This window comes from Cydia fagiglandana, chromosome 7, assembly GCF_963556715.1.
Source record: "Cydia fagiglandana chromosome 7, ilCydFagi1.1, whole genome shotgun sequence".
In the NCBI taxonomy this organism is placed as follows: domain Eukaryota; kingdom Metazoa; phylum Arthropoda; class Insecta; order Lepidoptera; family Tortricidae; genus Cydia; species Cydia fagiglandana.
Window position 1 is genome coordinate 21,396,716 of NC_085938.1, and position 27,633 is coordinate 21,424,348.

The 27,633-nt window shown below is 37.6% G+C and overlaps 2 protein-coding genes across 2 annotated transcripts in view; one reads left to right on the forward strand and one right to left on the reverse strand.

Moving 5' to 3' along the window:
- LOC134666132 (uncharacterized) overlaps positions 1-27,633 on the reverse strand; it is a 303,746-nt gene that overhangs the window by 39,942 nt on the left and 236,171 nt on the right. Inside the window, exon 2 of the mRNA XM_063523288.1 lies at positions 499-535. The gene's annotated coding sequence lies outside the window, so the exon portion shown is untranslated. The remainder of the gene's footprint in view (positions 1-498; positions 536-27,633) is intronic.
- LOC134666262 (uncharacterized) overlaps positions 7,406-27,633 on the forward strand; it is a 65,242-nt gene continuing 45,014 nt past the window's right edge. The window contains exon 1 of the mRNA XM_063523414.1: positions 7,406-7,637. The gene's annotated coding sequence lies outside the window, so the exon portion shown is untranslated. The remainder of the gene's footprint in view (positions 7,638-27,633) is intronic.

Below are 27,633 nucleotides of genomic sequence, written 5' to 3' on the forward strand. Positions count from 1 at the left end.
ATGTTGTAGGTAGGTATAACGCAGGTATATATCTTAAAACTAAGGTACCTAATACCTACCGAACAATATCCCTCATTAAGATTTGCCATTAATAGGTATATTATTTCCAGAAAATGTTAGGTTCCAATGTTCTCCGCTAACAATCTTCTACTGTATGGTAGGTAAGGTACAAAACCTGATATACAACTTGTTGTAGGTACGAGAAAGGTTATCCAGTGCAGCATAACATAAGTAACGTACCTACCTTCATGTAACTTTACGACACTATGTCTTGTCTTTATGGCTTTAATTCAACTAGGTACTTAAATAATAATTTAATTAAATGATACAACTAAATTTATAGCCTACATATATTTTTTGCATCAAACAAATTCTGTACTAAAAAAAGAGTAATAAACAAGACTACTAATAACAACTGCAATATTTAAGTTAGTTGATGAAACAAATTAAACTAATTATAATGCATAAGTAAATAGTAAGTTTAAAATAAAGTCTCACAGTTATTCCAATGCCGTCCGCCGCTTCCCCGTTTCACCTCAACTTTCTACTTAAACAACACAACACAGTATTTTTATCAAAACCGTTTCACACGTAAATTGAACGAGATCCTCGGGTGCATTCACAAAACGCAGCGTCGAGAGACTTGAGTGCGCGCGCGCTTTTCCGCGTCGGCGGTCCAACTGCGCCTGCGCGGAGAAACTCTAGAGAAAAGGCACTGTGTTCCATTCGCTACCAAACGGTGCTCGGTCACGCACTCAAGCGCACCCACTATAACTGCCACTTTGACATCTACAACAACACATATAGCGCTTTATACTGGTTTACTTGTTTTATTAAAATATGTAAGCGATGCGAATAATGCTCAGCCCCCTCTGCAGTTACATCAATGCTCGTCACCGGTATACCACGGATTAACTTTAGCAATGTCGCCGCTTCCGCTTTCCGCTTCGTAACGACGTAAACACTGACGCCAGTAATTGCCAAATTGTGCTGGTTTAAACTAAATAAGTAGAAGCATCTGGATGAAAGTCTCTGAGGTCCCCAGTTTGGTATATATTATGTGTACAGTCTGCCAAGAAAGTGCATGATCTACCATTTTTCGACTCTATCATCTGATTGATAGAGTCGAAAAGTGGTAGACCACTTTCTTGGCTGACCGTACCTACCTATTATTAGTGTTATACGACTTATACCGCAGCGCAGACACAAGACAAACTCCTCAAACAAAAGACACCAACGTGCTTACAGCCGTTAGTCCTGCACTTCAGTTTGGCGCGACTTAAATTGTTGTAAATATGTACTTAAATATCAAATTTGTTTGTTTCTTTTGTCTCGTTGAAAAGTATTGAACAACATTGTCATTATATAAGTACATACCTATGTCACAGAATAAGTAATAGTATTATCATACCTATGTACTGTAATAAAATTACGTTTTATTTAATGCATATTGAAAGTTGCATTTTCGGTGCGACTCTATGTGACATACCTAGATAGTTAGAACCTATGTAGTTAGTTTTATAGTAAGTGGGTAAATGAATTCTTCGCAGATTATAGGTATAGTCAGATAGTCACCATCAGATATATCGGAGCGTCCAAGGTGCTCACAAATATCTGAACACGGTTCTGTTGTCATGGCGTTAGAGTGCGTGTTCAGATCTCCAGATATTTTTAGTACCTTGCCCGCTCCGATATTTCTGTTGGCGACTCTACCTACTTATAATACCTACCTACTACTGGCCTGTATATAGTTACCTCATCCGGAATATTTTCGTTGTTTGTCTAACCTGGTTGAATAACAGCATTTACCTACAGTTTAAACATGAGTTAGGTAAGGAGTACAGTATTTCTTGCGCTGCTGAATAGGAAGCGTACCTATTTGGAGTTGAGTTGAATAACGTTTACAGTTTTTACGGGTTATGTACTCAACGCTTGACTTCACCCGTCAGTTTTAGTCCAAGTAGGTATTTACCAACATACGGAATAGTTTGGTATTTAATAGTTCTATTTATATTTTTTCTTTATACCTACGTTGTTCTGGCGTTCTTATCATTTTCTTACTAAGAGCGCGCTAACGCAAAATTGTACTTTTAAATGAATTGTTACACTTTTTAATCAAAGCCAAATAAAAATAAATAAAATAAAAAAGCCTTATATTTCTTACAAAAAAATAAAATTACACACTTTTAAATAAACCTATTTCTACAAAACAGTTCTACGTTCTAACACCTTTATACTTCATTTATAATATTTGGTAATGTAAGAACCCCTCGCTACTCGAAGGTGAAGGCCTCCTCTAGTGATTTCCAAGCGTCTCTATTATTAGCTTTTTGCATCCATTGATCACCAGCCAGTCTCACTATTTCGTCTGTCCATCGCGCTTTGGGTTTGCCTCGTTTTCTTGCACCTGATGGCCCCTTCCAAGTGGTCAGTCTGTGAGTCCATCGGTTGTCTGTCAACCTAGCGACGTGTCCCGCCCACCGCCACTTTAATTTCTTACAGTGACCTAGGGCGTTTGTGACCTTTGTCTTCTTTCTAATTAATGTATGCGATATTTTTTGAATTCTTTTAACATTGACTATACTTCTCTCCATACTTCTTTGACATGACCTAATCTTATTTTTGTTACAAACTGTGAAATTCCATGTTTGACTCGCATAGGTCAGTGATGGGAGGATGCAGGTATCCATAACTTTCTGTTTAATTTTAATATGCATATCACTTTTCATAACTTCTTTAAGTCCCCAAAATCTTCTCCAAGCGTTTGTAATTCTTCTTTCAATTTCAATTTCATTTCTCTCTTTTTTAAACGACGAAATTTGTTTGCCCAGGTAAATGTAAGAGTCGGCATATTCTAGCTCTACATTTTCTATGTAAACTGGTTGTTTTGTTTTTTGGTTTGTCATAATATTTGTTTTGCTGCGATTTATTTCGAGGCCAACTTGTCGACTTGTTTCGTGAAGGTCGCTAATCATCGATTGCAACTCTACGACATTTTCGGACAACAAGACTATGTCACTATAACTTATTCTGTGACTATGTCGTCCGCAAATCTTAAATTATTCAAATGCCATGATTATATTTTGCAACTAGGGCATGAACATGAACACAGAAATTCGAGAATCCCTAAATACTTAAATACTGGAATGTGGGACCGATATAGGTTCGAAATTGAAGACGACCATTATCCGGAGGCGGCACTAACAGTAATATGTACTCCACCTCAATTTTTTTATGATTTAATATAGGGGGCATACGAGTAGACGTCGCGCCTGGATATAGTGGATATCCGCGACACCATTAGGGATTGTAAGTGCGTTGCCGACCTTTAAGATGGGAGTACGCTCTTCTCTACGTCTCCACTCCGGTACCGCCGTAAATTAATAAAGACTGTAACATGCACCGTACGAAGTGCATTTATTCTTTTCTACTGGTTACTTCACTCAATAGAGTGAATATTTATTATTTAAAGATGATGTAAGTAAGTACCTATACATAATCCCATAGGAACGCCATACTTGTTGTAAGTAGCACTTGGCATGAACACTAAACTTAGTAAGGTAATAGTTGGGTCAGCTCTAGGACATTTACCATATAAATTAAAAATTAGGCTAATAAAATGAGTAAGGCAGCCAAACAGAGCCAATTCGCAGACTTGCATGTTGCGCAACAACTTTCACCGGCCGCCGGGCGCTAACCACTCCGCAAACACAGTGTTACGTACGCAGAGTTATTGGCTCGAGCTAACTAACTCCAGTCGCATATGCCAGTGTGTAGTAGACACAGTAGACACTGTCTACATACTGTCTACTACACTAAACAAGTCCCCGTCACAAATATTTTTGATAGGTACACAATTTTATTCCCGACTGTAATTTTGTACTTCTGGAGATCTTTCAAATGAGCCTAAACTAAATGTGTTTTCTCATCTAAGGACCTTTTTGGGCTCCCCTCCGGCTGTATCATCAGATCAGCTCCATGTTAGCATATTATTGCTTTGCAATGTCATCGAAAATATGGAAGTATGCCAAATCTGTATCAGACTCCGCGGGAAGTGGGACGGACTATGGTAAGACAAAATTCTCGTGGTGCGTTTCGCATTCCCAGTGACAAGGAGTTGTTGAAAGCGTTGAGGAGTTTCACTGCGTAATGTTTACGATAAACGAGGTTATAAATGCTGATGCCGATGCTGGCATGCGATGTCGTGGTTTATCATTGTAAGAGACCAATAAACAGTAAAGACTATTAAGGTGCTCGACGATGGTGTGAATGATACGCTGCTGCTGATGGTTACAACTTATTCTGCCAAGCTTACCTACTATATGCTACTTTCTTTAAACTCGAGCCGCCTTGAGAGCCGGTCACAAAATCAAAACTTGCCAAGACAAATGCTGACGTCCCAACAAATGTCAACGGAGATATTAATAAAACAACACTAAACTACCCGAAATTAGTTTATAAAAATGTTCGGGGTAGACAAAGAAATTGCAGCTACCCGTTAAAGTTTAATGTTTATTGTCCACGGCACGACACACAACACTCACAGTATCCGTACACTGGTCCGAAGATATATCTGCTGGTTTCAACATTTGAATCACTGGTCCCCAAGTAGACGATAATTTGTAACCGTCCTCTCGATTGAAATTTTTAGGGTGTTTTTTGATTTCAATCGCCTCTCTCACGATCCGCGGATAATAGTGTCGCTCGTTGGAGAGGACTTTGGGTTTATGTAGCTCAATCCAGTGATTCGTTCCTGTTGTCAGCAAGTGCTCAGCTATTGCGGATTTGTTTACATGGCGATTTTTAACAGCTGCTATGTGTTCCTTTACCCTCTCTTGAATACTGCGCTTTGTTTGGCCAATGTACGCACTTCCACAACTGCATTCTATCTTGTAGACACCCGGATTCTGGTACGGAATGACATCCTTTGGGCTGCGTAAAAGACTTGCTACTTTAGATAACGGCGTGTATACAGTCTTAATGGAGAATTTCTTCAGTACTGATCCAACTTTGTCCGTTATCCCTTTCACATACGGCAAAAAGGCTGGTTGCCTACTAACCTCCGGATGTCTTTCTTTTTTCCTAGTCGTGCGTGGGATTTTCTGCAAGTACCCATTTTTCTTTAGCACTTCCTGAACATGGGCTAACTCATTATCTATGTGTTCCGCGTCACATAATGAGTTAGCCCATGTTCAGGAAGTGCTAAAGAAAAATGGGTACTTGCAGAAAATCCCACGCACGACTAGGAAAAAAGAAAGACATCCGGAGGTTAGTAGGCAACCAGCCTTTTTGCCGTATGTGAAAGGGATAACGGACAAAGTTGGATCAGTACTGAAGAAATTCTCCATTAAGACTGTATACACGCCGTTATCTAAAGTAGCAAGTCTTTTACGCAGCCCAAAGGATGTCATTCCGTACCAGAATCCGGGTGTCTACAAGATAGAATGCAGTTGTGGAAGTGCGTACATTGGCCAAACAAAGCGCAGTATTCAAGAGAGGGTAAAGGAACACATAGCAGCTGTTAAAAATCGCCATGTAAACAAATCCGCAATAGCTGAGCACTTGCTGACAACAGGAACGAATCACTGGATTGAGCTACATAAACCCAAAGTCCTCTCCAACGAGCGACACTATTATCCGCGGATCGTGAGAGAGGCGATTGAAATCAAAAAACACCCTAAAAATTTCAATCGAGAGGACGGTTACAAATTATCATCTACTTGGGGACCAGTGATTCAAATGTTGAAACCAGCAGATATATCTTCGGACCAGTGTACGGATACTGTGAGTGTTGTGTGTCGTGCCGTGGACAATAAACATTAAACTTTAACGGGTAGCTGCAATTTCTTTGTCTACCCCGAACATTTTTATAAACTAATTTCGGGTAGTTTAGTGTTGTTTTATTAATATCTCCGTTGACATTTGTTGGGACGTCAGTCTTTCCGTGACCACAGCTGGTGCAACTCAGCTGAAACGTCGGAATTAAAGGTAAAAACAATGAAATTATATCGCGGTAGACCCGTTTGTGTAATTGAATATGTGTACAAAACGCGAGAGTTTAAAGTGTTATAAGACAAATGCTATTTTGATATGTCTAAATAAATCTTCAAAATACAATGGAGTGAAATGCCTTTTTTTATACACCACGAGGCGGCGAGGGGTTAATGACGTTGACTGACGGTGGGGTTGTGCAACTGATCCCTTCATTTGTACTCGTATAATGGGAACATTGTGTTTTATATAATTTCGCAGGGCACATATTTTGCTGGACGCACCTATAGGCTAAGTCACGATTAGATATATCAGAGCCCCTCACAAATATCTGAACACGCCTCTACAATGCGTGCTCAGATATTCTTGAGCACTGTACTGTACTGTAGGTACATCTGATAGCTATACTGTACGTCTGGATCTGGATGGAAAAAGTATCAGTAAAAAGGATAATTTAGAGCAAAAGGACCAGAAATACAGGTGGAGTCGTTTCAAAACCTTCCAAAATTTAAATGGCAGGGTAAGTTAAAAAAGAGACTGAGGGATATTGACAATCTTTATTATCTACTTGTCTCTGTTATTATCATTAAACGGTTTATAGCAAATTTCGCTTTTTGCTTGTCATTGTTTAATGTTCCAGTCAAAAGGTTAGTGTATTATTAGGTTTGCTGAAGTTACATAACTACATTGTTAGCCACTTTTGTGTACCTACATAGATACAGTCGATACGGTGCTGAAATGCATAACAAATGTTTAAACCTTACATAAAGGTAGCTGTATATGGAAGCTGCGGGTCTAATAACAGAAAGTAAAAGGATACGTCTGAAAGAAATGACGTCAACCGGATTTCGGACTGCAGGTCAACGTAACGAACGTACCCATTCAATACCATTTTACAATCTCTGAATAACGGAACATGTAGGGTACCTATACCTACATATGTAATGTACTAGGTGTTAAATAAGTGTTACTCTAGTACTTATACGTTAGTGTTATAATAGTATTTATACGCTACCTTCAGCTATGTACATACGGTACCAGTGACCGGTGTAATACTGAGGGAGCGATGCAATGATATTAAATAAAAATAAACGTATTTGAAATTATAATATATTATGTAGTATGCATACCTACTGTGCATACCCCACCATTTTATTTTAAGGCAGTAGTGAACACTTTCCTACAAAAAAATGTATTACAGTGTAACAACTGTAGCGAATCATATTACTAGTGACATCTATTATTTACCGACTTTGTTGCTATGTTTAGCGACATCTATCAGCGAATCTCTTAATTAAGCGACAACTAAACCGTAAATTTAACAAGTTTCTAAATCAGGTCAATAGATGGCGTGGAGTACCAGAATCAAGAGAAATGTTTTCTAAAAATAACGCCAGAGTTCGTTTTAGCGCTATAATTAGAAGACATATGACAAAAAGATGGCAGCGATTGCCGACCGCTGTCCTTCGGATATATTGCAAAAATGGCGCATTATGTGATATTTTCACAAGATTTTATAATTATAAGTGAAAATTTGTGCAGTGCTACATTGTGATGGTGTGTTGTTTTACATGAATGACAGTGTTAACCGTGTGTAAACAGGACTGCGACTCTCATCTGGATATTGGATTACACATAAAATCAAGGTATTTATCGAATTTACGCTCTATTTATCGATTATTATATGATAACCTCGTCACAAATTCATACTTTATATTTGTCCAATAGATACGAATGGATAGTGATCGAATATTACATAAGAATGTCTAAATTCCAGGACTTGGTAACTTTCTTGCTAGTGATTTTCATGAGGTGGCCTTCTTTTTGGTGTCATACGTTTATTAATAAGTGTAAAGTTCTGGGAAGTAGAGTCCGTGTTTAATTCTCTCGTCGTGTTTACTGGAAGTCGTGGGGCTCGGTTTCTTATTTATTGGATGGATGCATGACATCAGCTCAACGTGCTGCTGTAAACAGTAGCATGAATCATTCACGATTCAATATCATATTCCTTTCAATTTACTTGAATTTAAACTGTTTCTAATATGAAACGAATTGGAAAATGCTCTACTTGTTATACGCAAATTCAAACATAGCTCTATGTCTATGATAATAAAATATATCAAAACATATTACTTTTTATTTATTTACAATTCTAATCATATTGTGTGTAGATATTATGTGTTAATAGATTCGATAGTGATGTAAACATTGATCATAATGTTGTTCTGATATGATATGATAACAACTTACAAGATTAATTTATCTGTTTGCCCATCAGACATTGAACTTCCAAGAATATTCAGTAATAAGCAGATTGGGAGTCGAGATCAGGGATAGAATCTCCTGCATAGATACTTAAATATTCTGTATAGAAAATTAATGTAAACATTTAAAGTAAGTAATTATCTTTGCATGTGTTTTTTTAAGTTGAGTTCATAAATTAATTAAGAATTGCATACTCAAAATGGTTGAAACCTACTTGTTAAAAAACGTTTAGCTCAAATAGAACCTAACCTAGAATTCCAAATTATACTATAACAAGTAAGATAAAACTTGTAACGTGGAATATAAGAGCTACGAGGTGATGACAGAGATGTCCGAGAATGTGTAGGTACAAAAGGATGTGTTTGTTAAGAACCAATAGATTTAAATAAAGTGATCCCTCACTACACATCCTTGCACATCTCTGGCAGAAATGTAGCCTAACAGCTTTGTCGGAAGCCGGTGTTGCTCGAAGCCTAACAGATACCATGTAAGGTCAATATGTGTATGTGGGGCTGCGGGGCAAGTGTGCCTGACTTTTAGGTACATTGCGACCTTTCATTAGTGTTTGTCTTACTCTTTGTTTTGCTACTTACTATCAGCATTTAAATAGTGGCAAATGTATGATCCCTAATCTAATATTGAATTTCATCTAAATTGCTTGAGTGGCTTGAACTTTAAGAGGTGACAGTTAAACTAAATTAATTTTGCACTAAATTTTGTTTGTTGCTTTATTTCAAAGCGAGGTAACAAAATGTAAATTTGATATATTATGCGTCTAAATTTTATGCTAAACTTATAATGCTAAATTTACAATTCAATAACTATGAAGTACAACATTAATTAGAAATAATAATATTTAATACTTAACAATTATATAATTTGTTACTGCATTTTATCCTCATTTACTGGATTATTATTATTACCTTATTGTTTTGAATGTGACATTCTTTTTGAGGAAAATGGTTACTTAATATAATAATAATGTCTCACTGAACAAAAATGTAGTATGAATTGAACAGGAAAAAAATAAAGATAACAATCATGTCGAGTCGATAATAATCATGCAAAATTTAAAATTGAACCTTGCACATATTACCTATTCTTCATAGTGCAAACTTGCAAAGGCTTAAATGGTATGAAATGTGTATTGCAAAAGTGCTCTGTTGGAATTATAAATTCAATTTCGGTTAATAAGGTGTCAAACAATACATTATTCTTACCATCTTACATCATACTTCAAGCCATCTACCGAAATTGTTTTCATTTGACTTAAAATAACATTGCCTCAAAAGAAAACAAAATTAAATAAAAGATTTACAATATAAATAAAGGTAACAATAGGCAGTCATACTGTATAATTAGTGAAAACCCATTACTCCCTTAGGTGTAATTTTGATATAATACTATCTGTTTTTATACACCAGTGTGGAAAAATTTGCATTTTACAAACAATCATTTAGATTTTTTATTAAATTCTTAATTTGGGTGGTTGGTGGATTAGTTACCGGCTTTAAACTATATTGTTACTGTATTGAAATTAATCAGTGAATAAATGTAGTAATTTTAAGCCCTTTCCATTTTTTCCATAGGCCATTTACCATGCATGTTATTTAGTAGAATTTGGAACTGTGCTACTGTTGTCTCCTCGCTAATGGGACTGACAAACAGAAAAATAATATATCCACCAATGGGTGGATAAATGTATCTACAAGCCTGAGCCTGGGTATGTAGTTAGACACATCAAGTAAAATTTCTACCAACATCAACATAGTCCCAAACCAGTACAGTACCTATATTTAAATTTGATTAAAAAATTAATGTTAAAATATAAAAGATCTGAAAAAATATAATTTGGTGTTTGGATCAGTACAGATGTAGTGCATAATTATTTTCCTTCGTATTTTCACAAAAAAGTAGTCAATCTCGATACAAAAAGTACTGAAGTTGACTGAAGTAACATCAGAGCATGAAAATTACGAACGTTTCCGATATAATATAACGGAAAACAATTATATACTACATGAGTAACACAATAAACCTTTGTTACCGTAGAAAAAGATGACATAATTACATATCTAAGTACATAATTACATATGTGATATTGATATTTGCACCATTATATTTCTTGTTGAAGCTATTTAAAGTTTCCAGAACTATTCTCATAAGCTCAGTATTGTTGTTTTCTGTTTCTTGCGCGGTGGTGCGGAATGGGACCGATGGGAGATCAGTCGAGCGGAAAGATTGGGGAAGAAGACAGAAAAGAAGATCAGACCAATAAAAATCACTCTTACACTGGAATGGCGAAAACTAGAACTACTTAAGAACAAAAAATTTCACCCAGAAAATATTAAAATAACAGAAGATTTTCCTAAAGAAGTTCTCGAAGAAAGGAAAGCTCTCATACCAAAACTCATAGAGGCAAGAGAATCAGGGAAGTACGCCATAATAAAATATAACAAGCTCATTGTAAAGGAAAACAACCATACAAAGCAAGATAAAAGGAAAAGAGTTCCTTCTTCCCCCCCTAGTACACCTCCAAACAGCTTTGGCCCAGCCGGACCTCAAGAACGAATCAAGCAGCCAGCTAAACAATCAAAAACTACCCCTTTTGACGCTATGGCAAACAGAAAGATCCCACGAGAAGAAGCGCAGCCACAAAACCTGTAAAGACACACATCGGAAACCGGAAGACACAACACACAAAGGAAAAATTATTAACCAGACAAAGAAAATCCACAATAAACCCCCAATCCGGCTGGTCCCCGTGGGGGTTAGGACCAATCCCTTCCAGCTCCTATAAGAGATAGCTCCAACACTGAAACAATAAGAAATAGCTCCAACACTGAAACATTAAAAAATAAAAATAAAAATAAAATAAAAAATGAAACAAATAGAACTGAAAAGCAGAAGAATTAAGAACAAAAACAAAAGTAGAAGACGCTAATAGAAAGGAATGGAAACAGCTGGGAGAGGCCTATGTGTCACAAGACACGCCGACCACTAATGCGGACAATCAAATATGCTAGTTTATAAGTTAACTTGTTTATATATATAATACCGTTTTAGTTTTTGGCTATTATGATTAAGCTATTATTAATAAAGGCTATTATGATTATGATTATGATTGATATTTGAGTATTGTCATTCTACTTAGGTCATGCGGACTGTACCATGAATGACCTACTTGTTGTTGTACGAAGGATCTGAGGTCGACAAACTCTTTTCAATTTGTCATGTATGCTGGTGATGTTGGTGTCTTTTAAATACCTATCTAAATATTTAACTCTGCTCGCAAGCCAAGTTTTAGTAAATAACATCATCCATTGTTTCCAACCTATTGACATTGAATAAGAAAACAAATGTATTGTAATAATATGCCTACTACGTGGTGGTAACAATTCTGTTATTTGTGTTTCTGGCTGGCATCCAATATACAAAATATGGGATTTAAATTAATCAGTGAGCCCATGAAAGTAAGAAGTGAGTTACTTTCGTGCAACAGCTATTACTTACTGGTTAGTGGCTATTTTATTAGGGGCTTATCTTAAAATATAACATCTTGTTTAAGACACAATTATCACAACAACCATTTGCAAATGCAATATTTACTGATGTTTATTGGCTGTGGCCTATGTGCGAAGTTGGTAGTGGGGGCATATACCTACACACGACGCCAGCGCACGATGTGGTGAAAATATGAACTTTCGTGGGACAACATCTTCACTATTTGGCAGTTTCCAACTGTCAATGAAGTTATATGTCTCACACTCGGGCGGTGCCGGTGCCAGAATCATGCAATAAAGGGCTGTATGTAAGGACCGTTTACGCGTTTAGATGTCGACATTCCTTATACCGATGACTCTGATAAGGTTTCGTCCTCAGACGGCAGTAATTACAGCAGCGGTAGCATCCTGCAGCCCGTTCGTTAAATTGCCATTGCCACCAACGAGGTATTAAAAATGCCGTTCCGATACCTAGGGGCTATTCACAAAAATCGATGACGTAATTTATGGACAGCTCCCTATGTCTAATGGCGCCCGTAGGTACAGTCAGCATTAAAAGTAACGTATCAAACTATAATGCGCCAAAAGTCTCAACCATTCTTTGATAGCAACTAAAAGGCATGTGTGTATAATAGGAACAATTAAACTACATATTTCAGATATTTTTGAACGACTGTCAAATTATAGGTATCTCTTTGGAAAAGTAATCTAGAGTGGCAGATACTTGTGTCGCTTTGTTTCATACGCTATTGATGCTGACTACACTAGGTATGTAATAAATAGTGTAACTAATAGTAGAGGGATCGGGCCAGTGGGCCAGCCGAGTCCCGGAAGCGGGTACATAGACGGCCGAGCACGGGCTATTTTCGGACACCACCAGTTGAATAACCTCCAATCAACTATTCGCATTTGCCTAAGATTCGGCATTAGGGGGCCTACTGCGAATGTCGAAAATATTTTCGTCATCTGGCATCTGGCACTCAATCGCTCTTGCATAGGTAGATAGAACGATAGAAGTGAACGAACGAGTGAAGTATTTCACGGTTATTGAGTGTCCGTCTTTGAACTTTACTTCGAATTACAAAAGGGATTTGTAAGATTGTGCGACAAATTGCTAATTCAATAAACTGTTAGTCGACAGAATAACTAAGCGACCAAACTTTGTTCGAAAAATCGAAATCACGTTAAGGCTGCGTTTACACCAGAGAGATGTACGAAGATGCGCAACGAGGGATGTTTTTGTTAACAACCAATAGAATCACTTCATTTACCGTCCTATCCTCGCTCAGCGCAGCTCTATAGTCCGTTTTTTTTAGCATTAGAAAGAACTTCGCAGAAGTAAGCTTGTGGTTTCAAATCCGGCACTTTTAGCGGTAATAATTTGAAGTAAATTATATGTATTGACCTTGCTACATTAGATAATTCATTAATTATTAACAATTGAAGAGCCTGATAAAAACTGCACGCTTGCTTCTGTGGAGTTCTTTCTAATGCTAAAAAAAACGAACTATAGTCGGCAATTTCTATTGGTAATAAAAAATACAAAGTATATCCTCTAGCCGCCCAGAGACCTATAAAAAGGTCTCTTGTTCCATTCTAATTTCAACTTTGTGTTGCCAAAATAAAATTCATTTTGCTTGGCAAGGTTTGACGTATGGGCGGCTAGAGGATATAAGTATCACATGAACCCCAGAAGGGTGTAGATCACATTTTCTTAAGCTATGTATTAATAAGATTAAATACGTACTAACTTTCTCTGGTGGAAACGCATTAACGCAGCCTTAAGCAATTTTAAACTCCTATAGCCGCTCTGAGAGCCGCCCACAAATCAAAACTTGCCAAGACTACATTACGATTAGTCAAAATAAATAGCAACAGTTAGTTCGGCAAATCGGTTTCACGATAAACTGTTGCTCGACAGAAATAAGGCTCCGTCACACAGGCGCGTTTTGCCGGAGGCGCGTGAGCGGGGCGGGCGTGCCGCTTTTACATATAAAATGCTCATGTCTCGTCATCACGTCCCGCCCGGAAAACGCGCCTGTACGACGGAACCTTTATTCTTTTTCATTGGTATTGAAATAAATCTAACTCACATTTTTTGGTCAAAGTCGATAAACCCTGCAAGCACGAAACTAGGATACCGAGGAAGCAAAAGGCGAACAAACACACTTGAGCACGAACCCCGAGCCTTAAACACATGCCATCCAGTGTAAAATCTGCCTTATCGTCCATATGTTAAGGTCTAAAATCCTTTGACTATCAAAACACAATACACACACGATAAAAACGGGATGAAGTGACTTTTACTGGCGTGTCGATCATCACTCGTTACACTTAAGAGGCATGAAAACGGATGGAGGGCACATTTCCGTACGAAGTGACCTGGTTTCTATTCTCTTAAGTGTATAGATCTTGTTGCATCATAACTCATAAATGAACCGACATTTTTACAGCCTGAAACAATGAAAAGATATGGGAACGTACTTACTATGGATGATTCTCGGTTATAATTAATGTTGATCTATCATCGTCTAAACACACACTATTTTAGAGATCATCTGCTGAAAACGAATAAACAAACGTAATAAGTACATGAGCTGGATGTAGAGAACACACAGAAATGCTATTTTGAGACTATGTAGAATCGATGACAGCAAAAAGTTGTCTGTATTAACTGTAGGTACAGACGTAAACGACACACCTAACTTTTTCTCGTTTGTTTCCAATAAGCCCATAGTCTACTTGGCTATCTAACCCCCAAATATAAGGGCAGGTATTAATAGCGATTACCAACTACTGTTTGACCTTTTGACCTAGATGAGAACTAGGCCTTGTTCGAATTAGTGCAGTTTCCTCATTTTTTCCTTCTCCGAATTACTATTCATAAATACATATCATCTGTTTTCTATTCTAAACATTAATTGATTGGTACGGGCCAAGATTTCGATCCATTCTCCGAATTGACATAGTCATAGGTTTATACCACGTACGTAATTCTCACTGTAACAAAATGGACAGCGAATCTCGTCCCTCTGTAACGCATGAGTCGATGAAGCTCTTCCTCGATGACGCTTCGGAGGAATCCTGAACCGAGCGCGCCCGAACAATTGAGTGAAATCCCACTGCCTGAGGCTGCGCGAACATTGAAGGCCGACATTTTGTTTTATGCCTCTATCGCTCTTGTATATTCACATTCATTCTTGAGCGATTCACATACATTTACATTCTTGAGCGAAGCGCATGGGACCACCAGATGGTTAGACCATTGTGAAGTAACTAACTCGGCACTAGACTCTGTTAGCAGTGTGTATGTGAACCATGACATATTAGGATCAGACTCCGTATGAAATAGATGTGTATTCTGTAGTGTGAAAACAGGTTAAAACACATTGACATACCGAATGTAAGCTGTGATAATAAATTGTGTAATAAAAATAATGTGTATCACAGGAACATAATTGATAATTTATGAGGCTTTGAGGGCGGCAGCAGTGGCAGGTCGTGAGGGTGGGCAAAAGGGTCGTGTAAAAAAACCTGTTCACGTGATGGGATGGAACAAGCATGTTGGCTTAGTACATAGGGAGGCTAGGGACAAGTTCAAGATTTGGCTGTGGTATGGAAAGCCCACTTCTGGTCGTATATACGATAAGATGTGCGGCTCGAGGCGCGTATTCAAGTCGAAATTAAAATGGTGTCAAAATCATAGTGACCAAATTAAAATGGACCGTCTTGCTGAACTGCACTCCAAACACGACTTTTGAGGTTTCTGGAAGAATACCGCCAGGTTGAATGGTAAACCCGGCCTCCCTGTGAGCATTGAAGGTATAAGTGACCACAAGTCTATAGCCAAGCCAACTTGTTTAACCCTTATCTTGGCATCGTAACACCCGTGATACATGGAACTTAAAAAAATCTAGCAGATTCACTGTATTACCTAACAAAATAATTCTGCCCTCAATATGTCGAGGTACCCTCCTTACTTATAGAAAAAAATAATGGACACAAGTGTCATTGTAAATTAATTAGTAATGATCAACATGGCGCCACGGAAACAACAGATTTCGGTTCGCACTGGATGTTATGCATTTATTTCTTAGATTAGTATATATTTTTCCATAATCTACATTTTGATGCATTTACTATCTGTTAGTGCATAAATATTTACAATGCTTTCGAATTTAAAAACATTTAATACACAGAACCTGACATAAAACTGTTAGAGTCTGGCTACTGAAATTTTACTTAAATGTTTGGCGGGAAATTCAAAAAATCTAGGGCTGGTCACACTTTGCGTAGTAGGAATTATAGTTTTGATACTAGAAAATATTTTTGATTTTCTATGCACACGCAAGGCACCTAAGGATATAAGTTAAATATACGTTGACGTGCACTCAAAGTCGGCTCACATAATTTCTAGCACTATATAAAGTAGAGTCAACGATAAACACATATGTTAACACTCTCTCACCATATAACATTGTAACAAGGCGGAAAATGAAATGTAGTGTAAATAAGACAGCTCGATAATACCGTATTATTAATCCATCACCAAAAAAAATACATAAGTACTATGCCAAATATGCTAAATGCTAAGTATCAAAATATTTATAGAGCACCAACCTCCTAATTTGTTTACATTTGTTAAGGAGTTGTAAACATTGCAGTTTTTCGTTATATAACGCTACACGCCGACTTCGCACGTTGTCGTAATTATTTACGAGCTTAAATAATAGTTTGCGGACCACACTCAGTATAGACTTCATTAATTTTATTTAAAATATATCCCTTATAAACCGAAAACAATTTGAATGAATGACATAAATTGACAACTGACTTGTAGCTTTTTTTTTAAATCATAGACAATTGGTGATACAACAACGAAATATCTGTCAACAATTTTTGGCTAGCCAGACTCTATGTATTATATTTGATACATTGCCAAGAACTCATAAATGTAATTATCGAAAGGATTGTATTACATTTAATACTTTGCCAAGTTGTCGTCAAAATAGTTTTACAGGTTTATAATTTTTTTTATATTTTTGGGGTTACAAAACATGTTTCAAGTATTTAATATTAGTTGTCGTATTATTTAGTCATTGAACTTTGATTTTTTCAAAGTACTAGATGTTATTTAACTGTATATTTGTACGCTGTAGCACTATTGCTACGCCGTAGCCCGTAGCACGGAAAAATCTGTGTATGGCAAAAATGCTCCCAAAGTGAAAAAAAAAATTTTTGTATTTTAAATTATTTGTTTACTTTTCATATTTTACTAAACTTTTTGCTGACAACTTTTTTGAAACTTTGCGTGATCAAATTTTCCGCCCATGTGATCAGATATTCGTAGATATAATTTATTTTTACAGGTGTGATAGTTATCTGATGCTTTGGATTGCTTTTAATTAGCAATAAATGATAATTTCTGTTGCATTACATGTTTTATTTTTATTAAAATCCGCATTTTTCTTCTAATAAGTAGGTAACTATTTTGTCGACGGATTGGCATTGTATCAAATATGATACATATGATTTTCCGAAACTGGAAAATCCTGGATTTTTTTCCTTATTTTTTAATAGTCTAGTATGCTCAATAGGTGACGAAAAACTAAAAAAATGTTTATATTTAAGATATTTTGAGCCTTGCCAAGATAAGGGTTAAATCTAACTTTGCCATGAAATCACCCCTCACGGAACTTGTTAGGGATAGTCGGGTGCCCGGTCCTGAGCTCGTCAATGAAGACCAGATAGTACAGTTCACTCCTGAAGACCTTGCTAAAACTATAAAGACAATGTCTAGAGGCAAGTCTCCAGGTCACGACGGGCTCAGCATTGAGCATTTGCAGTATGCGGGCACACATCTGCCTAGACTTTTGGCCATGCTGTTTAATCTGTGCATTAAACACTCATACCTACCAACGGAGCTAATGAGAACGGTAGTAGTGCCGATTATTAAGGACAAGACGGGTGATATTGGAGATAAATCCAACTACCGGCCTATCTCATTGGCTACCGTTATCGCCAAAGTGTTTGACGGCATGCTTAATAAACACCTAGATACTCATGCTACGCTACATGGCAACCAGTTCGGGTTTAGACCCAAACTCTCAACAGAAAGCGCCATTGTATGTTTGAAGCATGCCGTTAAATACTATACCGACAGAAATACGCCCGTTTACGCCTGCTTTCTCGACTTGTCGAAGGCATTTGATCTGGTTTCCTATCATAAGCTATGGGAAAAGCTCGACAAGATTAAGTTACCTCTAGAGCTTATCCGGATATTTCAGTTTTGGTATGGGAACCAGATCAATCATGTCAAATGGGGGATAGTATTTCGGAGGGGTACAGGTTGGAGTGTGGCGTGAGACAGGGGGGGCTGAGCTCGCCCACACTCTTCAACCTGTACGTTAACGATCTGATTGAGGTGCTCAGCAGCCGTCATGTCGGTTGTCACATTGACGGGGTATGCTTCAACAATATTAGCTACGCTGACGACATGGCTGGCAGCTTCAGCGCTGGTGGCCTAGCGGTAAGAGCGTGCGACTTGCAATCCGGAGGTCGCGGGTTCAAACCCCGGCTCGTACCAATGAGTTTTTCGGAACTTATGTACGAAATATCATTTGATATTTACCAGTCGCTTTTCGGTGAAGGAAAACATCGTGAGGAAACCTGCATACATCTGCGAAGAAATTCTAAGGTGTATGTGAAGTCCCCAATCCGCATTGGGCTAGCGTGGGGACTATAGCCCAAGCCCTCTCGCGCTCGAGAGGAGGCCTGTGCCCAGCAGTGGGACGTATATAGGCTGAGATGATGATGATGATGACGACATGGCGTTGCTGAGTGCATCTGTTGGAGGTCTCCGCGAACTCATTAGTCTCTGCGAGCAGTTTGCCAGTAGTCACGGCCTTAAATATAACGCTAAGAAGAGTGAGCTAATGATTTTCAGAGCGGGGACTAAATGTCCGTCCGAGGTACCTTCTGTCCTGTACGTCTCAATGGGGTCCCCTTGAAGCGTGTTCACCAGTTCAAATATCTGGGCCATGTGTTGACTAATGACCTTAAGGATGACGAAGATATTGAACGGGAGCGGAGAGCGTTGTCAGTCCGAGCCAATATGATAGCCCGCAGGTTTGCTCGTTGCTCTTTTAACATCAAAACTTCACTGTTTCGTGCATATTGTACCACTTTTTACACGAGCAGCCTGTGGGTTAAATACACACAGAAGGCATACAACGCTCTCCGTGTTCAATACAATAACGCGTAAGGGCGCTGCTGCATTTACCTAGGTTTTTCAGTGCCTCGGGAATGTTCGCGGAGGCGCGTGTGGACTGCTTTTACGCCACCATGCGCAAGAGAGCAACCTCGGCAGCGCGGCGTGTACGCGCCAGCGGCAGCGCTCTGCTGGCAGTCGTCGCCGACAGGCTTGATGGTCCATTTATGGGACACTGGTTGCCATTGCATGCACCAGTATCCCATAACTGGACCAAATTCTCTGGACCTTAGATTCTAGTTAGATTACGTAATTTATTATTTATTTGTTGACATTATATATTTATTATTTTATATTGTTCTGTACCTATATTGTTTGCTATTGTACCTTGTACCTGTATTGTGTATTGTGTGATTTGTCTTAGTGTTTTTATGGACTAAATGCCTGAAATAAATGATATTTTATTTATTTATTTATATTCGATTGATAATAAAGAGGCAAATCGAAAAATGCACGAATAAATTACTAGAGACCGTCTAGGCTAACTTTGTATCGACTTTATCTGAACAAAGTATAAAAATGTTCACTATAAACGTTATATTTTCGTTGAAATTTGACGTTATTGCGAAGTTCTGACTCTACCGGAGTACCGTTGCGTTGCGATGTAACTCTTTTGTTTGAAATGATCGCTACGGTCGCGGAATCTAGGCCAGTTATAAGATGGGTGTCAATGTTTGTGGCGCCACGGTCACAACATTGACGTACGAGTATAAAACGCCACATCCAGAAAAATGCGGCGCGGGCGGCCAGCTTCATTCCTGCCGCTGTGACAAGCCCAGGCAGAAAGCCAGTGTAACGTGACCTCCTGATCCTTGGAAACTGTGTTCTATCACAGCTCATACACTGATTATTCGAAGTCTTCAATCGTCAGAGCTTTCGGAATTCCCATGGCTGTTAATCGCTAAACGAGCACTCGCTTTGCGAACCGATTGGTGTGATAAGAAAAGTTGTTCGGAACTTACACATATGTGAAACCATTCGCATGTTGATTGGGTTGTTCTTATGGTGTCAATGTATAATGATAATTTGATAACAAAATTTCTGTGAATCATGAGACCCACTGCATGCACGGCTCTGCGTCAAAGCAATATTTAGGCAGAGATGAGAGTCATAGAAGTATATTTTCACGTTCTGAAAAGTTTTCTTATTGAATGATGGCAACACCTATTCTTATCACTCTTATCACGCAGCTACTATATTTTGACCGTGTCTGATAATGCGTTTATGTATAAATATGAAAAAGGTTGCACGGTTGGTTTAAAGGTACTTAATGTAAGAAATAAATAAATAAATAAATAAATAAATAAATAAATATTATAGAACATTCTTACACAGATTGACTAAGTCCCACAGTAAGCTCAAGAAGGCTTGTGTTGTGGGTACTCAGACAACGATATATATAATATACAAATACTTAAATACATAGAAAACACCCATGACTCAGGAACAAATATCTGTATCATCATACAAATAAATGCCCTTACTGGGATTCGAACCCAGGACCATCGGCTTCGCAGGCAGGGTCACTACCCACTAGGCCAGACCGGTCGTCAAACCAAACCCCGACCGGTGACCGGTGGTCGGAAGCAATAACGGTGAATCTTTATGTATTTGTTTCGGGTTATAACATGTAAACTTTGAGGTCTTGTACTCGTATTTTTAATTATTAATATTTTTCTTTTATCATGATAGATCTATCAGTCTGTATTGATTTAACTAAATAACTGATAAAATTCAACACGTGTCAGCGTCTCTAATGCTCATTATTCGTACCTAGGTCGACCTGAGATAGATAGATAGCTATGGGATGTGAATGGGAATAACCTCAGGATATGTGGAATAGCTCGTCTGGGCTATAAATACGGCGAGTACGATCATTCCCCTAGCCGCGTGCCGCGACACCCTCGGCCGAGACGAGCGATTAGGGCATTTCCTTACGCGGCTCGCGTTTGGTTATAAATAATACGTTCTTAATAGTGTTCTTACGCGTTGTCTAGTGAGCCGAAGAATGGATGAATCCTTTGATTACACTTAGAGGTTGCAAAAAAGGAATTCACAGGTTCTCGTGTTGACCTGTAGCCTAGCCGAGTGACGAGACTCCCACAGGGCGATTAGGGTTTTGTTAGATTGTTAAAAATTACATTATTGTCTGTGCCTATCTCCGCCCGGCACAAGCACGAATAACGCACGACATACCATACCCCACATCCATCATAACTAACACGTTACAGTTTGGTGCTGTCTACCCACGATCACTGCCTACTCTGTGTCGAAAGTAACTCCAACAAATTCCACGCGTGATTCAGGTTTACGACTTTGATCTAGTCTTAAACGCAAATTGCAGCCTACTTACTCTAAATACGAATGCAGCGAACACGCCATTAGCATCACACGTCTCTCTTGCAAAGTACCTATTATAACTGCATTACTGCACCTTATACCATTGTAATAAATGTTCAATGTGGACTAAAACACGTCTGAAATGTAGACTCTTGTATAAAGAGAGCGTGTCGTATACAACAAGTGAACAACAACAATAAAATACATTGCATCAAGCATACTGAACGTACTATTTATAATACATATTATATTCTTTCGATTCGACATACTTTGTCCAGTTTGGTTAAGTACCTAGCCCTAAATATATAACTGAATATTGGTAGGAACTGCAGATCGTTTACGAATTTCAAATTAAGGAAGTGAGGGCGCGCGCTGTGCTAGGGCGCAGGGGATAAGCAGGACCTGTCTTCTACGGTTCTTTGGATTTTATACCTGGATTGGAATACCAGTAAATGTACACTTTTTGTCTTTGTCGATACCTAGTAGTTACCTATTACCTAGAAGCTTAAGCTCTGGGTAATGGACATGGCTACTTTATTTATGGAAATACAATCCCTGGGGGGAAATAATGAAATTTATGAAACCTACTGAATCACACGCAGGCGGTGCAGTGGACTCGGTTATTTATCATTGTAAGCTCCTCGGTACACGGGTACAGGCCGTCTGTCTATCCATGACCACGTAAACTCGGCGAGATGACGCAGTTCTATGCATATTTTTGTCGTAAACTTTATAATTTGGCAAAGAGTCCCGAGTTAGCCGATGGACGCGAATAGAACAATCCAAGCTGCTGAGTCACACGCTAAATGGGTTCTTATTTGTACTTTGATAAAGCCATTAGTCCTGTGTACGGTTTTACTACGAGGTTACAGGGAACTAATGTCCCGCAGCACGTGTCAGGCTGTCGACAGGATTGTCGAGCGCAATCGTCGTGGTGCGATCACATCACATGCTCGATGAGCAACGGCAAATTTTCGAATCAGGATATGTGGACAGTTCAGATAGATACATGAAGCTTGTCATAGCTTTTCGAGAATTAGACAAAATGTAACTAGGTAAGTACTGTCAACTCTGTAATAAAACAACGCAATCTTATTGAGTATAATATGAGGCTCGGCTTGATTCTAACATGTTAGATGTCTTCCTAAAGAAAAGTACATCGATATGATGATTGATAATGATAATAGCTTAGTATCGGAAATGAAATCTGTAAAAAATATCTTTCTTTACAAATAATACTAGTACATATATCTATATGTTGGACTACTTGGACGGGAACCATAGTTATTTCTGTTGGTTCTTAATTCGTAAAAATAAGGTTTTGTGGTTTTAGCATTTTTTACCTCATTTGATTACTCGTTGCGTGGTGTGGCGTGGGCACTGGCAGCGATGATGGACGGCTATTTGTTTCTTCTAACAAGTGATTCTCCATATTTCAAATACGTCACAAATGTATGTCTTCGTACGGCTAATGTTGACCTATTTTGTTCTATTCTTAATTTGTATTTATTTTTAAATCATTAATAGGTATATCTACGTACGAGTAGTTAATGAGCGTTGCTTGAAAAGTTGCCATGCCCGGAGCCTGAATTTCCTGACTCGGGTTCTAAAGTATGCTTAGGTTAGGCTCTTGTCTTGACCCAAAAGTTAAAATTGCTTAAGAAATTCTGTTAAATATTAACTTTAACACTTCACGGTAAAACGAAGTTTTAGGAATTGTACAGCAGTCAACGTCAAAGATTTATGTTTACACTTTTGCACCTTACTCTTTTGCAATAAGGCGAAAAATGTAAAGATATCTTGGACGTCGACTCTACTTAAGACGGCCCACAGATTATCAGTTCGCCGGACGATATCAGCCTGTCAGTTGTTCGGGACTGTCACCTTTTGGGTTTAACTGACAGGCTGATATCGTCCGGCGAACTGCGAAGTGGGATGTGATGTGAGGCAAGAACGGAAGGTTTTTTTATTTGGTTTCCGCTCGCATCCCTCTCAACACATTTCTCGCTCACATCCTTCACTTGTTTTATATGAACTTAAACCTCTCCCCGCTCAGCTGTTGTGTTACAGCTTTGGTGGAAACGCAGCTTTAACGCTCCGTTGTGGCATTTCCCTGTTAGAAACGATTGATGTGTCTTCATTCGTGGACGTCCCCAAAAGCGCCTGTAAATAAACACGTCGCGGAGTAAACGAGGGGCAACTAGGCCATTACGCGGCCTAATGTAAGCCGACACGCGACGGGGTGTGAACCGCTGTCAAAAATACACTGCTGTTTATTAATGTTACTGTTACTCTAGTCTGAAAATAATGAGTTCAATATCAATGTCAGTTATTTAGTTTTACGAAAATGAGGAGTATCTCAATTCGTCTACTGATTAAATAAGTACTTAGATTGTATTAATAGGTAGAGTTAGACCAAGAAAAGGCTGCAGAGATTTTGATAGCCCACGCAGTGCAAGTGTTATTTTAAACCTCAAACTTCTATGAAATTATGACGTATAAAGTATAAATAACACTTGCAGTGCGTGGGCTGTCAAAATCGCTGCAGACTTTTCTTGGTGTAGTGTAACTTTATATAATTCGCTCTTATGACTGTATGTTTCTTTGAACAGTTCTTTATAGCAATGCTTATTTTAGGTAAACTTTTCTGTTTGGGCTAGATATTATCTCTATTTACCTGATATTAGCTTTCATACAACACCAATATGCCATTGACCATGTATGATATTCTAAGGCATATTGGCATGCGATCAGCATGCGATAAAGATAGGAAATAGCGGATCAATCTACGACATTCTTCGTGCACTTTAGCCTTATAACGGGCGAGAAGACTCTAGTACAAAGAACACAGACTTCCAGTGGCGGATTGTCCATAGAACTCGATTCTTATCGGCTTGTCTGATATTCAGGCTCTTGGGCTATTTTCTTTAAACTTGTGAAGAAAAGGAAGGGCAACTCAGCTACGGCTTGCCTACGAACAATCTAGACGCGCCGCCACTGCAGACTTCAGCAATCAATTATATGCCTTGAATTGCTGAAATATGTTTTACTATTGATCTCTGTAAACCTACGCGATACTTATTGCAAACTCTTGAGTGAAGTTTGCTCTGTTCATACAAGGTTCAATGAAAGCAGCACGTGTTTGAAATACTAACTAGCCTTTACATTGAACGGACTCGGGGGCCTTTGTCGTTGGCGCCGAGGCGAAGGTTTCATACACAATGAAATACATACTTACATGAAAGTGGCGGTGGCAGCAGATTTTATGTACATTAATTATAGGGTAAATCGTACAATAACTGGACGCACTATTAAAATGAGAATTATATATTTATTCACACAATTTAAGTAAACCAAATAACTAAAAATTGACTACGATTGTGTGAATATTATACTTAAGACTGCATCGAGCAAAATCAGCGAAAAAGGCAGTCACCGTTTAGTCGCTAGCGTTCACATCTCTTGATAAAAAAAAATATAATAAATGACATTATTATCCCAAAGAGTGTGTTTACAACGAATCACCCTTGAAAATCTGAAATATTTTACAATATAATAAATACACTTATGCAAAGTTGTACCTAAAACGAGATGAACGAGTGTCAGCGTTTAGTAAAATTTGTATAAAAAAATCGATGCTCATGCTATAAAATCGAGTGATTTCGAAAGCCAGATAACTGGACTACAACGAATCAGGCTTTTCCTATTTTTCCTCTTAAAGGCTACAGAGAAATTCAATCGTAAACATAAACTTTCGTAACATTTCCATACATCCGCCATATCTGTCAAATTCTCCTTTCAATTCAATCAGATGCCCGCTGGGCTTGGTTCGAAGCGGACGCGTACCAGGATCTCCCAGTTTGACATTTCGTTTTGGAATATATATTGACAGAAATTCATATCCGTATACGAATGATGATACCAGTGAAAAACTGTGTTCAAAATAAATAGGGTAAATAAATAACGTCACACGGAGATCTAGAGTCATTAAAATTTCGATTTCTTTTTATTCACAAGTCATAATACTTAAAAAATATAACAAATTATTTAATAAAATATATGAATACAACCAAATCAGTGTAATTAGCTTCTTACTAATTCACTTAAAATGAAAAAAGTTTGAAGATTTGTTATTTCTTATTGGAATAAATTTTCATTGTGCTGGTATTCATGTTACGTCATTTTAAAAACATATATGACATAATGTCAATATACTAGATAAACAATTTATCAACAAAATTCTTCACATTTTAGCCTAAGCAATATAAATTATTAAAATTTTATTTATGAAGACGGAGCAATGTTGTTCACATAATTTCAGCAATAAAATTCTTAGTTTCAACTAGTTCTGTTGCTATTCTGAGAGCTATCACGAGCTCTGAAAGTTAATTCAATGATATATCATCAAGAAATTGAAATCAAGACTCGACCTGCAGTCTCAGCGAGTATTTGTGGCTATACTATCAGTTGAAAGAACGATATTTAAAGCCAATACCAGCAGTGGTCTGGTTTACGAGTACCTATATTGGTTTCATGTGACGATGTCTATATAAATGTATCTATCAAACAACAACGTGCTTTTATTTCATTGATATTCGGTGCAAAACGATAACTCAGTAACGAAATAAAATTATGAGAAATGCCTTTGGTTTTTTTCAGTGAACGTTTATATTTATGAGGTCGTTTATAAGGTCTTATGTCTTATCAGCGTGGCTTTGGCCTTTGGACATTTTTGTAATGCTTTGTAATAAGATAGGTGAGGTATCTACTTATATCCCTAATTGTAATAACCTTTTATGAAATGAATTACAATTTAATTATTTAAATAAAAAAGTGGTCCACAAAAATATACATCCGCTCGGTCCGCTAAAATAATACAAGTGCCCTTCATAATATTAAGTAGGTATATTTAAGATTAACAATCAGTAAACATCATTAATTACGCTCAAATGCTTATATTTCAGTACAAATTGGGTGAGATATTTCCGACATAAAACCTAAAGGTAAAAGTACAATTTGCTAAGTAAACTGTCAATCTACATTAATTATTATAATAGATAGACTCTTAGAGGTCAGCTTACTGAAGATTATGAACAACATATAGGTACTTTCTAAATAAAATACAATTTGTTTTTCCATGACTCATGTAGGCCTTATTTTACTAGACCATTTAAATTGAAGATGAAATTAATTCATGATAAAAGGTAATAAGGCCCGGTAATATTCTCTGTTATTCTTGAACTTGTACTATGACTAAGAAGGCCCACTGACAGTGCAAGTAACAAGGCCCGGTTCCGAACCAACATGGTATGGTTTTTTTATAAAACGTGTATTTTTCAAAAGCGCCGGCATATTTTTATAGCTATTTTGGTATATGAAGAAACATGAACACATGAGAAATCTATATTGAATTGAATTGGTAATAATATCCTGATTATTTATAAAACTATTTCAGTTAAAATAAAGGTGGGCCTTATATGCCTCACCTAACCCTATTCGTTCACATTTAGATCCTATAGCTATATTTGGTCACTTTGGCCCTCACTATCTATTTGATACCGATTGTACTAACAATTAAAAGTACAGCTCATATGTACTTTTTCCTGTACTGAAACTTATAAGGTATGCCCACCAAATACGCTCATAAGAACGATATATTCTATAGATATAGGCTATGAACTATCTAATGATATACAGGGTGTAATCGTTAAGTGTAGCCAGGCAATAATTCCGTAAATATAACAGATATCAGAAAACTTCAAATTGATATCAAAAGTGCGTTACCCAATGAGTAAAATTACATTAATAACTTTTTTTTAAATAAAAACAGAAATATCCCAGACATTAACTCTACTCTAAGACATTAACTCACAAACCCTCCCATACATTTAGTACGACGACTCACCCTTCAAAGAACGTTGGTGTCGTAAGAGATAAAACTGCTTGAGATTCATTATTTGCGATGAAAAACGTCGAGTCGTCGTACTAAATGTATGGGAGGGTTTGAAGTTAATGTTTGGGATATTTCTGCTTTTATTTAAAAAAGTTATTAGGGATCATCCATTAATTATGTCACATGAATTTCTAGGTATTTTGACCCCTCCCCCCCTCCTTGTCACACTTGGTCACATTTTGCAACTCCCTCCTCACCTAGTGTGACGTCACATTTTAGGTAATTTTGTTTTCAACGAAATCGGCAGTACTAACTCGGCATTATTTAAAAAAAATTTTTTTGGTAAAATTAATATATATGTATAATTATAT